Below are 13,958 nucleotides of genomic sequence, written 5' to 3'. Positions count from 1 at the left end.
ATAGTATCTCACGTTATTTATTTTCAAATCTCTTCAGCTATAGCTGGTACTTCAGAAGTGAAGGCTTATTTACTTATCACTCACGTGCACTGGCATGTCTTCATTCTCAAGAATCCCTCACCAGAGAGGTAAAAAAGGAATTTAAAATACTGGGAAAAAACCAAAACATTTGTTGTGTTACTATGGAGTCTGATTCCTAACAGGAGCAAAGACAATTGGAGGTGAGACTTCAAATCAGTGCTTTAGCCCTAAGTATATCAAAAGAAACAGGGACAAATTTCAATTTTAATTTGGCACTAATAGCCTTCTGTGAAAGTGCATTCTTCCACATGCAGTTTTTACTTTAGGATGAATGTGCTTACAATATCCACTTGATTGAAGCACTGTCTAGAAGTTAACAAAATTTGACTGTGATTTTTGTGTGTGCATTTTGTAGTCTTTCAATTATTTGATTGTTTCTTCTGTCGTCTAATTGCCTTAATTTCTTAAGGTAGCATTCAAAAGAGAAAAGTTGAATCTGAGCTTCTTTTGGACTTATCCTCACATTTCTATGCACATCTGGCACAAAGTGAGTGAAGCATTTACAGCACTTCCCTGTCTGTGGAGATTTGAGACACATACGGAGCCATATGTACTTTTTTTTTTACTGTATAAGACAAAGTCTGCTCATTTTCTTAACACATCCCAATAGAAACTACTGTAGGCCTACAGGTCATCTGTATACTAGGACATGAGCCTATTTAAAGAGATGTTTACATGCAGAACCAATACATACCAGATCGTATGTGAGAATGACTTCAAATGAGTCTTCATCTCATCAAGTGCAGCATATGGCTGATTTACAGCACAAAATAGCAGGTCCCATTTTGTGAAGTATAGCTTTCCAGAGCTTCCACCGACCCTGTTACTTATCCCTGATGACATGGCCCATGAGAAAAAAATTGGGGTTTCTTAGTCCGAGGAGAGTAGTCTTCAGATGCTATGGGGAATGCACTATCTTCATCTCTACAGTAAATAAAAATATAATAATGTGTTTAATTTGCAAGAATCAAGGTAAGTTAGTCATTGGCACAACTCTACAGGTGAGGCTAACAAAGCTCTGGAAAGACTTGTTTGGGAGGCTGTGACATCTGTGGAGCGTGAGAACAGGCTAGACACAGTTATGCCAGGAATTGTTAGGGAAAGATTGGTCCTGCTGTGGGGCAGAGGATTAGAGAGGATGGCCCTGGAGGCTTTTTCCTATTTTCTAAGACTTCTATAAACTTAATCGTTTTTCTGTATGGCAACATAGAACTATAAAAGTTACTTCTGCTGCATCCTGATTTACTTCATACCACCTGCCTGGAACAGGGTACACACCAAAAAAAAAAATGTTGAGATGAAACTTCACAAATTTGTTTTGCCAATCAGCTGCTCATCTGGTGTCTCACTTCTACGGAACAGTGCTTCAGGTGCACTTTAAATTACACCTCCATCTTTTTTCTCCCCACTGCAACTATCAGTTACACGCAACTACTGCTGCTCTCAGATCTGTGATGAAAGTAGCAACAAGATGAGAGCTTGCCAAGTGCTTACATCCCTTATCCCAAAGTTTTCTAGGAAAGAGAACTCTTCTTTGTCTTCAAATTCAGGATAAAGCACTGCATTGGGTCAACCCACCACAAGCACACAGGAGGTTTAAAGGGGAGAGAGATGTGTCGAAAATGGTCTTCAGATTTTAACGAAACGGTGCAAATGATAGAGAAAACAAGTGTGCCGAGGTATGCCTGAGCGTCCCCCACCCCAATATTTTTCCTCAGAGCTTTGACGGTATGATGTGCAAATGCTAAGCAAGGTTCCAGAAACTGCTGGCAACATGCTGCGGTGTATTTATTTCCTTTGCATGGGCTTATTACCAATTTTGCACATAACTTGTGACCTGCTGTTTCCCTTCATGGCAAGCAACCAAAGGGAATGCAGGTCCTTAATGAGAAACAATCCATTTTGCAAATGGATTTCAGAGCAGCTTTTACGGGCAGCAGGATTGCAAGTGTTAATGCTGTGAAGATGCCCAGGAAACATGCCCTGCTACATAGTTTTGGGTGTTAAGTACTTTAAAAAAAAAAAAAAAGACATTTTGGCTATCATTAGGTATGAGCCATAATAAGGTCGTTTCTGCCATTTGTTGCTAGACAGCACTTTAAACTATTCAGTGAGATTATCTGAATAACTGTGTCTTTAGAAAGCAGCTGTTCACCAGATGTTCTGCAACCCATACAGCAAACTTACAGGTAGTTATATCCCTTTCTTCTTCAGCCACAAAAAAGACAGAGTACTGATAGGTTGAAATCTGGCTTCAACTGTCCTCTTAATATCGCCTTCTGCAGAAAAATAGAAAAATAACATCTACAGCATAGTATCCATAAATGGTCACATACAAGCATGTATGTATGCTAATTACTTTTAAGTATGTTATGATGATGCTTTTCATGACGTACTAGCTACTGTGAATATGGAACTGATTAGTCTCTGAAAACCCTCCTGTGAGTCCAGAAATATCTGCCTACAACATTAGGATTCATTCTCTTAATTCTGTAAAAAACAACTTTGATGCGTGCTTTTTCTATTATGCACTGCAACGTATTTTGTTACCAAATACTAACAGAAAAAATATCGAAAACATGCAAGTTACCTGAACGCTGCTATGTGAGGTTGTTTGAAGTAAACTAGTGATTTATTAGCAAAATTGCACAAAAATTGCCAAAGCAATGATGCAGCATCTAAAATTGAGAAGGCTTTTGTAGAAGAAAATAGCCTGACAGAGGTGGTCAGAGAGACGATTTTTCAGAAACAGCAGCTATTCATCATGACTAAGCCAAGAATACCTTACCAGGACAAGTTATAAGGCATGTGTATCACGGTGTGTTAGGAAAACAGATTTCTTTGCTGTGATTCAATTTTTCCACTTATTTTAATTTCTCTTTATTACGATTATTGTTGTAAGTCTGAAATTTCAAAGTACATCTGCAATAAAAAGAAAGATCTAGAAAGCATCTAAAAAGAGGCGTAAGAAGTCGAGCAGTTCTTAGAGAAGGAAATTGAGAAATCCAGAGAGGATAACTAAGTCAACTGGGGATAGATATCTTCAACGGTACCAATGAATGAAGCTAGCACTGGGCTGAAGTAGACACATGTAAGATAATGGCCCAAAGGATGATGATGAACTTGGATTATTCATGGACACATTAGGGACATTTCTGCAAGAATGTCTAGAAACTGTTCAGAGAAAATATTATCCATGTGGTGGGATGATGGATGACAAGGTGTCCAACTTTAGCAAGTCTTATGACAAGTTGCTACGGTCTCAGTCTCCTCTTTCTCTCCGTGTGTTTTAGGACTAAGGACAGAGGGTCTGATACCAGCAGGCAAATTCAGGCTGGCTGGTTTCTAGTTCAGAAGTCTGCGAGGCAACCATGAAAACTATATACCTGACGAAATGCATCTTTGCTGTGAAGAATCCTGCAGGTGAAGCTAGGGAGAAAGATACATTGCAGTAGGGAACCTTGGTGTGGGAACTCAAGAAGAGCTCTGAAAATCTTTGGCCTATGCAAACTTTTAAAGTGCTGAGCATGGAAAAAGCTTTTGCTCTGAGGAATTCTTGGCTACCCACCTGGCACAGCTTGACATAGCTTGAATGGATTGACTACAGGGCCTGTTTCGCCATACTGTATGTGTGTAGCTGGGAATCCTTGAGCACCACAGCCAGACTATGTGTTGGTGTGTGTATTAATTTTTCCTAGAGCTCTCCCAGGCCTTTGGTAAAAGAGAAAGTGACATATTGCGGAGAGATATTTGACAAACACGTTTGGTCATATGAGCCCCTCATTTCTACCTTATCATGGACAGAATGATTATAGCAAGGACCCTCCGCATGCAAGAAGGCTTTGGAACAAAACAAAAGTATGGAAAGACCAAAACTTGGCTCCAGGTGTGGTCCTTGTAGAGGACAGCTCATGATATCAGGTATGCAGATACATGGGTTTATGGGTTTCCTCAGGATATCTTAAAAACAGAGTAGACCAACCTTCATCTTAATTACAGGCAGCACAATATAAAAATATAAGGCAGATGAATGGCTGTATGACCAGTTTTGGTCGTGGTAGAAATAGGGAAGAATTCTGGCAGTAAAAAAACCTTTAATATTCATCCCACTGGAATGACTGCATCAGCAACAGCGATGTGTGTGTGTACATTTGTGTCTACACATATGTCCTTAAGCACCTGCTCTAAACAGAAGTCTGTTCTCTACTCACAATGCTAAAGTTGCCTGATTAAAGTGGAACTGGAGGAAAATATCAGGCATATGGACTTGTCATAGAAATTATAAGCATTGGAAAATAACATATTGTCACCATCTACTTACTGCCAAAAAAGAAAATATCATAATTTAAAGTGAACGAACTGTAAGATGTAAGGGGAAATCGTGGACCTGATTCATGCAGAGCCCAGCACAAGAAAACAGGCACATGTGCATATTTGCATCCTAGGTTTCATGCGGGTCTGTTTTGCCGGTAGTCATGGAGTAAGAATTTGCCCTTCTGTGGCTGAAGTTACATTCCAACCTGAAAACAGCAACTAACTTTATATGAAGTATTAATCTCCTCCCACAAATGACAGGTAGCATTAAGTTGGATCATCTATGGATCCGTTTGCCATACCTCAGCTACCCTGTCTTCTTTGATGGTTTGGCTCAAGTGCACTGTCTTCCAGAGCTTCTGCCTGCGGTCAGTGTCAGCACTGCCAAGACAAAGAGGCATTTGTCTGTGAGCTCCCAACATCGCAAAAATCAACTCGTATGTTCGTCAACAGTCTCTGCCATCCAAAGAGTTAAATTAACAGTAGACATTGGCATTGTGGACAATCCTAGCTAAAAGAGCAAGTCTATTCTAGGCAGTTCAGTTTCACAAAACCCAGATTACAGCAGAATAACTAAGAGGACATGTATCTGTTTACTTGCCGAGGAGGCTGCACTGAGATCATCCATCTGTTCTTTGAGGAAACTGCAAGGCCATTTTTCAGGGCGGTTATACAAATGTCGGAAAGCTAAATCAACTTTTGCATTCATTTTCTGCTGTTGCTGTCAAAATAGCAGAAAAAGAACATTGCAATATGGCTGTACATTTGGAAGGGTATATACACACTCTGAATTTTAGCATTTTTTTTCCTTGGTATTTCTGTTTCTTTGAGTGAGAATTTTAAGAACAGCATTAGAAGGATGGGATAGAGTTTGCTGAAGATTAAAAATCCCCAGTCAGAGACTATCACAACACAACTGTAATTAAATGGGATTCCTGAAGGGCGCCCAGACATGTACTAGTCCCCAGACTTCAGGCACTCGGGGTTCTCTATATCCCTAGCATAACAGCAGAGAACAGTGGAAGGCTTGCACTTGTTTTCTGCTCTGAACAGCAGCTAATAAAATGACATTTTGTGAAGCCCCTGCTTCCTTTCAGTGTGATTCCTGTTGCAGAGATGGTTTGCTATTTTTCTCTCCAGCTGGGTTCTGAAGTGCAGACTGAATTTTTTCTCTCTTCTGTATTGCTGTTACAGGAACGGGTGCATTGCACTGCAGGAGAGGTTGCAGATGTGCAAACTGAGAGGAGTCTAGGTGTATGGGTACGTGGTGTAGATCAGGGACCAGTGGCTGGCCTTCCTCCTATCAAGAAGCAACTCTGGATTTTGAGCCAGATCAAAACTTGTCAAAGAAGCCAATGGAGGCTGTAGTTCTTCCTTCAGGACCCTTTTAGACATCCTCGTGAGCACGATAATGTCTCCCCCACAGCTTGTAATGAGGTTAAACAACACCCATGTGCACGCACCTGTAGAAGGCGAGGCTATCAGGTCTCAAGCTTGAATGCAAGGAGCATGTATGCCCGAAATGTCATTACACCATGTATAACTAACCGTGAAAGAGCAATTAAATACTTGTGTTACCTGGATAACTTTTTGTGGTAACTAAAGCAACCTGACAGAGGAATTACCATACAAAAAGGTTTTATGACAAGTGAAATATTTCAACTTCCAAATTTGTATCTTATATATAGAAATGGCTTGTCTTTTATGTGGAGTTTAGCAGGAGGTTGAGGTGACAGGTTCCAGGGTGCACAGCCAAAAAATGAACCGTACCAACAGAGCTTTTTCAAAACTCAAACTTGTTACGCCACTAAATGCTGATGCAAAGGTACACAAGGGACAACCGCTGTTCAGAAACACAGGATCCTTGGGGGTTGAGTTCCCCAATACTTGGGAAACGTGAGTTTAAAAGTTGTGTATGTGGACAATTTCCAGTTTGCATATATAAGCAATCATGAAAGAGAGGAGATAAACTTCCTGGAAAAAGACCTTCTTTGGTGGCAGGGGAGGAAGTAGATCGTGCGACTAATGTGGCCACGAATCACCACATGGGAGGCACATCACTGCGCCGCTGTTCTAGAAACTCCCTCCACTGGCTGGTGCACTGCAGATTATAACCCCAGAGGTTTCGTTACAAACAAGATTTACTAAAGGACGGGATAGAAAATTATATGAAAATAAAGAATGTGCTTGTAGGTCACAGCAAATTAGAGACCTGCATGAAGCTCCCTTCTTAGCCATGACAGAATAAAAAGAAACCGCCCAAATTGTTCTACAACCAGCAAAAAGTGCATGTGCATCTGCTCATAACAGTCCTCCTTTCTACATATGGGGCCTTGTGGGTCTTGAGATCAGTATGATTTCCCTCTCCAACAACCAGCTCCTCCCTGGACAGAGGGAGTCCTTTTGTTTTTGTCAGTTCTTGGGCTGTTGCCCTTCTAGACAAAACCAGTCCAATAGTCTCAGCAGGAAATCACGCCAGTGCTCTCGGAGCCAGTTGGTCTCCTATTATCCTATTCCTGTGGAATGGCTTATCTTGAGTCATTGTTTCCTTACAGCCTCTTTATAGGCTTAATCAATGTACTTATACAGTGACTACCCGATAACAAGGTCAGCAGTGTATTTATACATTATTGTGGCCCACTCAACATCCATCACAATAGTTAACTTGTCTGATTTCTGTCACTGTAGAGATGACAGAAGTTCATTTAATAGTTCTTGCCTGAGGCCCATAACTTCTTGGCTGAACTAAAAAATATCTTTTAGAAAGATACCCAAAGCTTAAATAATTTTTGGAAAATATGATCAAATACTTCATAAAAACAAATGTGTAACGAGACAAAGAAATAGAACCAGAAGAAGATGAAAGACTGGGCAGTGTTTTTTCTTCAAGAGATGGGAACGTGATATTTGGGACAATAAATAATATTAGAAAACAATTTCAACAACAAAGTAATAAAAAGGATCAGGAAGAATACCCTGGAGATCATCTTATTTGTGTCTGGTTTCAACATTAGTTCCCGAGTGCGCTGATATTACTCACTCCTCTCCTAAAGCTGCCCCCTCCAAATACGACGCAGTTCTGTGTAAACCCGTAATCCACCACATCCCCTCTCTGCTGATTAAATAGCTTAAAGACGCTTATTTAGACTCTCTAGCTTTCAAGATGAAGGGATTTCTCCTCAAATACTAAAGGCCTGTAGATACAGAAGGTTCAAGCTTCATTCCATATAGTAGCCTGCAATATCCTTGTAAGATTTTAACCATGCCTTCTTCTGTCAGAAAGTAAGGACCATTAAAATCAGTTATATCATTCTGCAAGGACACACTGATGCTCCATGCATCTTTTAAGCTTTTACTTTTCTCTGTCTAATTCACCTTCTTCTCAAGTCAATAGGGCCACAAAATGTATGAATCTAACTGGCAGGTTTGCAAATTGACTGGACTGAAAAATGGCTAGTTTCAGCGTTTATGATAGACAGTACGTGTGTAGAGTCATATTCAGAAAAAGTGCATTGTGATTACTGACATTTTTACAATTTTACACTCTGTCCAGTAATACTCATAGTAGATAAGTACAGGAATTTGTTCAGGAACCTTGCTGCGTTCGTTATTTACAACCATGACTTTTTTTTGATGTTCAATGTAACTGAATCCCTCCTTGCCCCTTTAACTCCCTAACACTTTCTAATTTTTGTTTCTAACTTTTGAACCTTTAAATGACAGATAAAAATATAGTAAATCACTGTGAACATAAGCAGCTTATATATGCAGGGAGAATAGCTCCATGTAATATTATTTTTGGTATTTAATTCTGAAAAAAATTGAAAGAGGAAAAGAAGTGACACGGAAAATTTAGAGAGAAAACTGTGAATGAAAACTTTGAGTTCTGTGAGAGCTGTTGATTGGATAATTGGGTTTCCTGATTTTCCAAAGAGGAAAGAAGATAACTTTGGCTAAAAGCCCATCATTTCTTTAGTGGTAAAGTGAAATCTGTAAGGTGAAAATGTCAAAAGAAAAAAAAAAGATGATGGCAGAAACAGAAATAATGACTGGCAGAGCTACAAATGTTAAGAAGAAATTTGCATATATTAGACATTAATCCTTGCAACAGGATAGCTTATTAGCAGTAAGACTGTTAATGTGGGAATGTTGATGGAGAAAAGACAGAAGGATGGCATTAATATTTCTGTTCCGCATTTGGAAAGAAGCAGAATGAGATACTCATTTCATAAGAGAAAAGCAAGTTTTCAACCACTTTGCTAAGCAGTATTCAGTAAGGGAGAAGCTATGAAAAAATCATCAGGCCTGAATATCTTGAATGCAAAAATCCTGAAAGTTTTTGCTGAGGGATTTTTAGTCCAGGAGAACGAACTTTTAATAATATTTTGAATACTAGCAGGAATCCAGAATGCAAACACTGTGCAGGAGTGAGGGAGGGCACGGGGGATAACCCAGTGGACCACAGCAGGTCATTTTAATCCCCCCCAAAAATAAATGGAAAAAGTAATATTGTATTGCCCCAACTGGAGGTATTCAAGGACAGTAATATAATTAACGTGTGCTTTTTTCTCGGAAATCAGTTCGTTTAAACAAACTACAAATCATTACTTGATGAGAAAACAAGATTGGATTATAAAAGCAATGAAGCAGATATAATCTATATTAGGCATTCTGGAAGGCATTTAACTCTTTAAAATGCATTGCATTTCATTTTAATACAAATGGATGCTGTAAAGCATCAACAGAGCACTTCAAGTGCTTTAAGAACTGGCTTTCTGATGTGCCATATCGCAACAGACTAGGGTATCAATGCAGCAGTGGTTGCCACGTTAGTGGCAAAGCAAACACATGGACCTACACGTGACAGCAAAGTGTTAAAAGAGCAGAGCTGTATCTGTGACCAGTGGTATCTAGAGCCACCGAACCACCCACTTGGCATGTGGACCCTGCGATATTCCCTGCCGCATCAGGTAAAGGTGCTGTTGTAACCGGCGAGGGGACTGAACCATCCCATCGCTGCTCCACATCCCATAACGGTTTTCCTAGGCTCTTCTAGGACAACGAGGGCAGCTGCTGTTACTTGATTTTTGGCTATTGTGCAAAGTAAAGCAAATGCATTATCACATTTTTTTAACTCCTCAAGGCAAGAACTATCTCTGCCTTACATACCTATACAGTGCCAAGCCCCACGTGCCGTTGATGCCTGTTTACAAGGGTGTTTTTAGGCATGCAGATCTTTTGCTGGCACATCTTGAGGTCTGAGTAGGTGCAAAGAACAGTATTAATTTATGCTAAGTCCCGTTCACCTGTTCTCAGCTGGACTGGTCACGCTCTAAAGCCCGTAGTTAAGCCCTTTCTTCAGACACACATTTTCTGCTTTCCTCAAGTTTTTGGGAGCTATTCACATACATCCACAGCAAAATTGGTCACCTGCTCATCCCTGGCCAGAATTTGATCTGCAGCATAAACAGAGAGAGTGCCACTCACCTAACGCCAGCTGCCTTTCAACTTCATAAAACCTTGCCTGAGTGCTCTAGCTTGTCTCCTCTGGGTGCTCCTCCAGGTGATGTCTGGAGAATTTGAGATGTCCTGCCACCTGCGGGAGGTGTGACGTGAGCTCTGCTTTTCAGAAGCCTCCTTGATGAGAAGTTAATCAAGTGTGCAGTGTACTACGGTGTGAAATCACCCACAGGGCCTGGGAGAGTTTTCAGGGCCTAGAATTATTGGGTTTGGTCGGGCTGGGTTTGGTTTGTCTGTTTTGTCATTTCAGCTGCGCCATAGAAACATCTGGGCAAACAGTTATGTGCTCAAATAGTCACTGGCGTGTTGTATTGAGATGCAGCTGGTCTACAATTAAATATTAAACCCCTTGTTTACACACACAGTGATATTGTAGCAGTTGCGACTACTCCCACTGACAGATCAGCGGTAATCAGTCCATTATAATCTAAAAGACATACATTTTAGATGGCAGGGATATTTTGTAGCCTCATACGCTAACTTTAAAACTTCAGAGGTGACAGATAAAGAATACTATCATCATTTAAAAAAAAAAAAAAGTTTCCAAAGTCTCGTGGTTTACTTCAACTCCAGTTACCCTCTGGGCATAACTATATTCATGGGGTTTATCACAGCCAGAAACTTCAGCCAAAAGTTCTTTCCAGAGCTGTGGATAATGTCATTTCTGCCAAGTATAAGTAAAGACTTTGAAAACACATGCCACAAGGCAGTTAATCCTGCAACCACCGTCCTCTCAATTAAGAGACCTGAATTGGTTAGTTGCAACATTTGAAATGTTGACGGGGCTGCTCTTAAGGATCATGTATTTCTTAAGAAGTCATTTGCTATGATGTGCTACAAAGTCAAAACATCTCAGAAAGGGATCTATAGTGGAAAATCCACTTAAGAATAATGTAGGCTTTAATGACAACCAGAAATCTTCTGACATCGGTGCACTCAAGATTGCATTCACATTTTATAATGGGAGCAAGCAAAGATTGCCTCTTTTCCTCATTGCTGTAGCAAAATGCCATTTATACCGTAGTCATACTGAGTGCAAGCATCCTTCAGTCTGATTCAGTGCTGGGGTCTCGGTAAGTAACCATGACTAAATGTTATATAAACAATTCCATATCTAATGGTACTACAGTCTACTCTGAAATGCATTTACAGCTCCAATAGGCAGATTGCAAAGGGGTCTAATGTGATTCAAAGCAGAAGGAAGGAATTCTCTTCTCCATCAGTTTGTGCTGTGAGGTGAAATTTCAAATTAAACCTGTAGCTCATAAAAGTGTAAGAGAATCTTATGATATCAGAATAAAGGACTAGTAATTAAAACTCAGGTTCTGTTTTCTGCTTATCTGCAAAGTCAGCAGAGCTGAACAGATATAGTTGCCTACAAAATTTAATCCAGCACCTATTCTAAAATTATATATCCATTTAACATAGTCCAAACACGTTATGCCAGAGCAATCTGTTTTAAACTCCCTTTTTCCAAGAGAGTTCTTGAACTCTTACCGTGAGTATGGGTATTAGCAGTAGAATCTTACACTCTCTTTGAAGCACTAGTGTTACCTATAGTTTTCCATATTGTATTAATCTAAATGAAGAGATGGCTTATGTAAATCTGGCTCACTTAAATTTGCTGCTGGATTTCAACAGTTGCAGTCTAGTGAACATAGACTTCTACATTTGACCTTTTTTCTTCCAACTTCAGTTTTTCTAGGTCTCAAATTCCCAGTGAAGATATGTCAATAAGCAGACTGTAGATAAGTAATTAATCCATTACATGAGCAATTAATGTTCCATTATGTCCTCATATATAGATTGGCTTGGCTTTCCAATCTATCACTCCATAACTTAACAGAAAGTGAATTTTATGTCCCATTAATACTTTTGAGGTATTAGAACAATCCCAGGGTCTTAATCAGTACAAAGAAAGTAAAAAGCTTCAAGACTTTTGAAAATGAAAATCTGAATTATTTTTTTCCCAGATTCTTAACACTTTCTTGTCTATTTATCAAAGTTTCAGAACTAATGTATGTTTTGCACTTTAAAAAATCAAATTTTTTTGAAAACACAGAAACAGCTTTTTAAAAATCTGAATTTATTTTCTTTTGCAAGAGGGTCATCAAGATTGACTACCTTTCCAAACAGTGCTGGTTTTTGTTTCCTCATCAAGTTACTTCGAATTCCCAGACTGGATTCCATAATAACACCCCCCTCTCCCCAATTTTTTACCTTCTGCCCTTTAACATTCTGAATTTCCTGATGACTTTTACATTCAAGTTCTCCTTTTCAACGTACCTACATTTGTCTGTGAAATAAACATAGAACCCAGTAAAAAAATTTTCTGCATTAAGTAGCAAAAAGCATCAGCTTATTTATCTTCCTCACTTGCTAGCAGTAGTTTCTGTATTAGATATTAAGCTAACATTAGAAAATGAGCATTTCAACCCAATGACCTGTAATGGGATTCCTTATTTCCAGATCTCAGGAAGGAAGCACAGAAAGGGAGCAGTGGTGTTAGTTGGGAAATACCAGGGGTCTGTTCCGAGGGGGCTGTTCTTGCTCCTGGGTCAGCACTCTGGCATCAGAGACCACACAAGGAAATTTATAGATCATGTGCAATGAATTCCTGGAACCTTTTGCAAGAAAAATTAACAGAAACAAAACCATAGGACAATGAATACCTGGAACTTTTACGGTGATCGAAGAGAAAGCCAACCGCTACCTATCTGGAGTAAGAAACATTTCTCAAGGGCTTCTTTTCTCTTCGTACTCTGACCTTGCAAGAAAACTACCTCTGAATACTGTAAAGATGGCAATGTTGTCAGCAACAACATACCTTCTGCAAAGCTTTTTCAGAGTTTCCTGCAAACTGTGGTCCTTATATGCAGAAAACATCCACATTTTCTGCATTGCAGTAAGCCAGCTTTCTCTCCAAAATTACACCCTTTTCACTGCCAAGGAGAAAGTTAAGCTGCTAACAGTCTGAGTGGGGAGACCACAGAGCTATTTGACTCTCATCTTCCTATTTCCTCTGATCACTTTTGGCAGCTGGGGGTGAATTGCATTAAACTTTGCCTGTATCTACTAACCTAGACAGTTTATTAAGAGAGAATAACTTCATCTTGGGTGGACAAGGAGTGACTGACAAAGGAGAAAACAATCACAAGTTTAACCAAAGGTTCTGTCAGCGATATTTGTGAGATCTCTAACAACAGAGGGAGTGACCAACTGCTGTTTCATTGAGCGTTCAGAACCACTGACAGAATCCTACCCGTAATTTCTGCTTGCTTAGGGGAGATACGCTGCACCTCAGTGACATGGATTTTCTAAATCCTCCCACCTGATGACTGAAATACTTCTTACCAAGGTCTTGTGCAACACAAAGCACAGGGCAGCCATCTCCACAATATTCAACCCCCCTTGAGATGAGAGGGCTCTCTGTGCCTTCTTGCTGGGTTTAAAAGACTCTGGCATCTTGTCTGCAGCCTCCAACTTATAGAATCATAGAATCTTCATGGTTGGAAAGGACCTTTGAGATCATCGAGGCCAACCATACACACACACAAAAACCCCTACAATCTCTGCCACTAGAGCATGCCCTGAAGTGCCACATCTAGACCTTTCTTAAACACCTCTAGGGATGGTGACTCAACCACCTCCCTGGGCAGGCTGTTCCAGTGCCTGACCACTCTTTCAGGAAAGTAATTCTTCCTAATGTCTAATCTCAGCCTCCCCTGCCGCAACTTCAGACCATTTCCTCTGGTCCTGTCATCATTCACCTGGGAGAAGAGGCCAACACCCACCTCTCTACAGCCTCTGGACCCACTCCAGCACTTCAATGTCCCTCTGGTACAGAGGGGCCCAGAACTGAACACAGGACTCGAGGTGAGGCCTCACCAGTGCTGAGTACAGAGGCACGGTCACTTCCCTGCTCCTGCTGGCCATGCTATTCCTGATACAAGCCAGAATGCTGTTGGCCTTCTTGACCACCTGGGCACACTGCTGGCTCATGTTAAGCTGGCCGTCCACCAGCACCCACAGGTCCTTTTCTG

Source organism: Larus michahellis, chromosome 2 (genome assembly GCF_964199755.1).
Source record: "Larus michahellis chromosome 2, bLarMic1.1, whole genome shotgun sequence".
Taxonomy (NCBI): Eukaryota; Metazoa; Chordata; class Aves; order Charadriiformes; family Laridae; genus Larus; species Larus michahellis.
The sequence above is the reverse complement of the archived record's forward strand: the minus strand, read 5'-3'. Positions refer to the sequence as shown.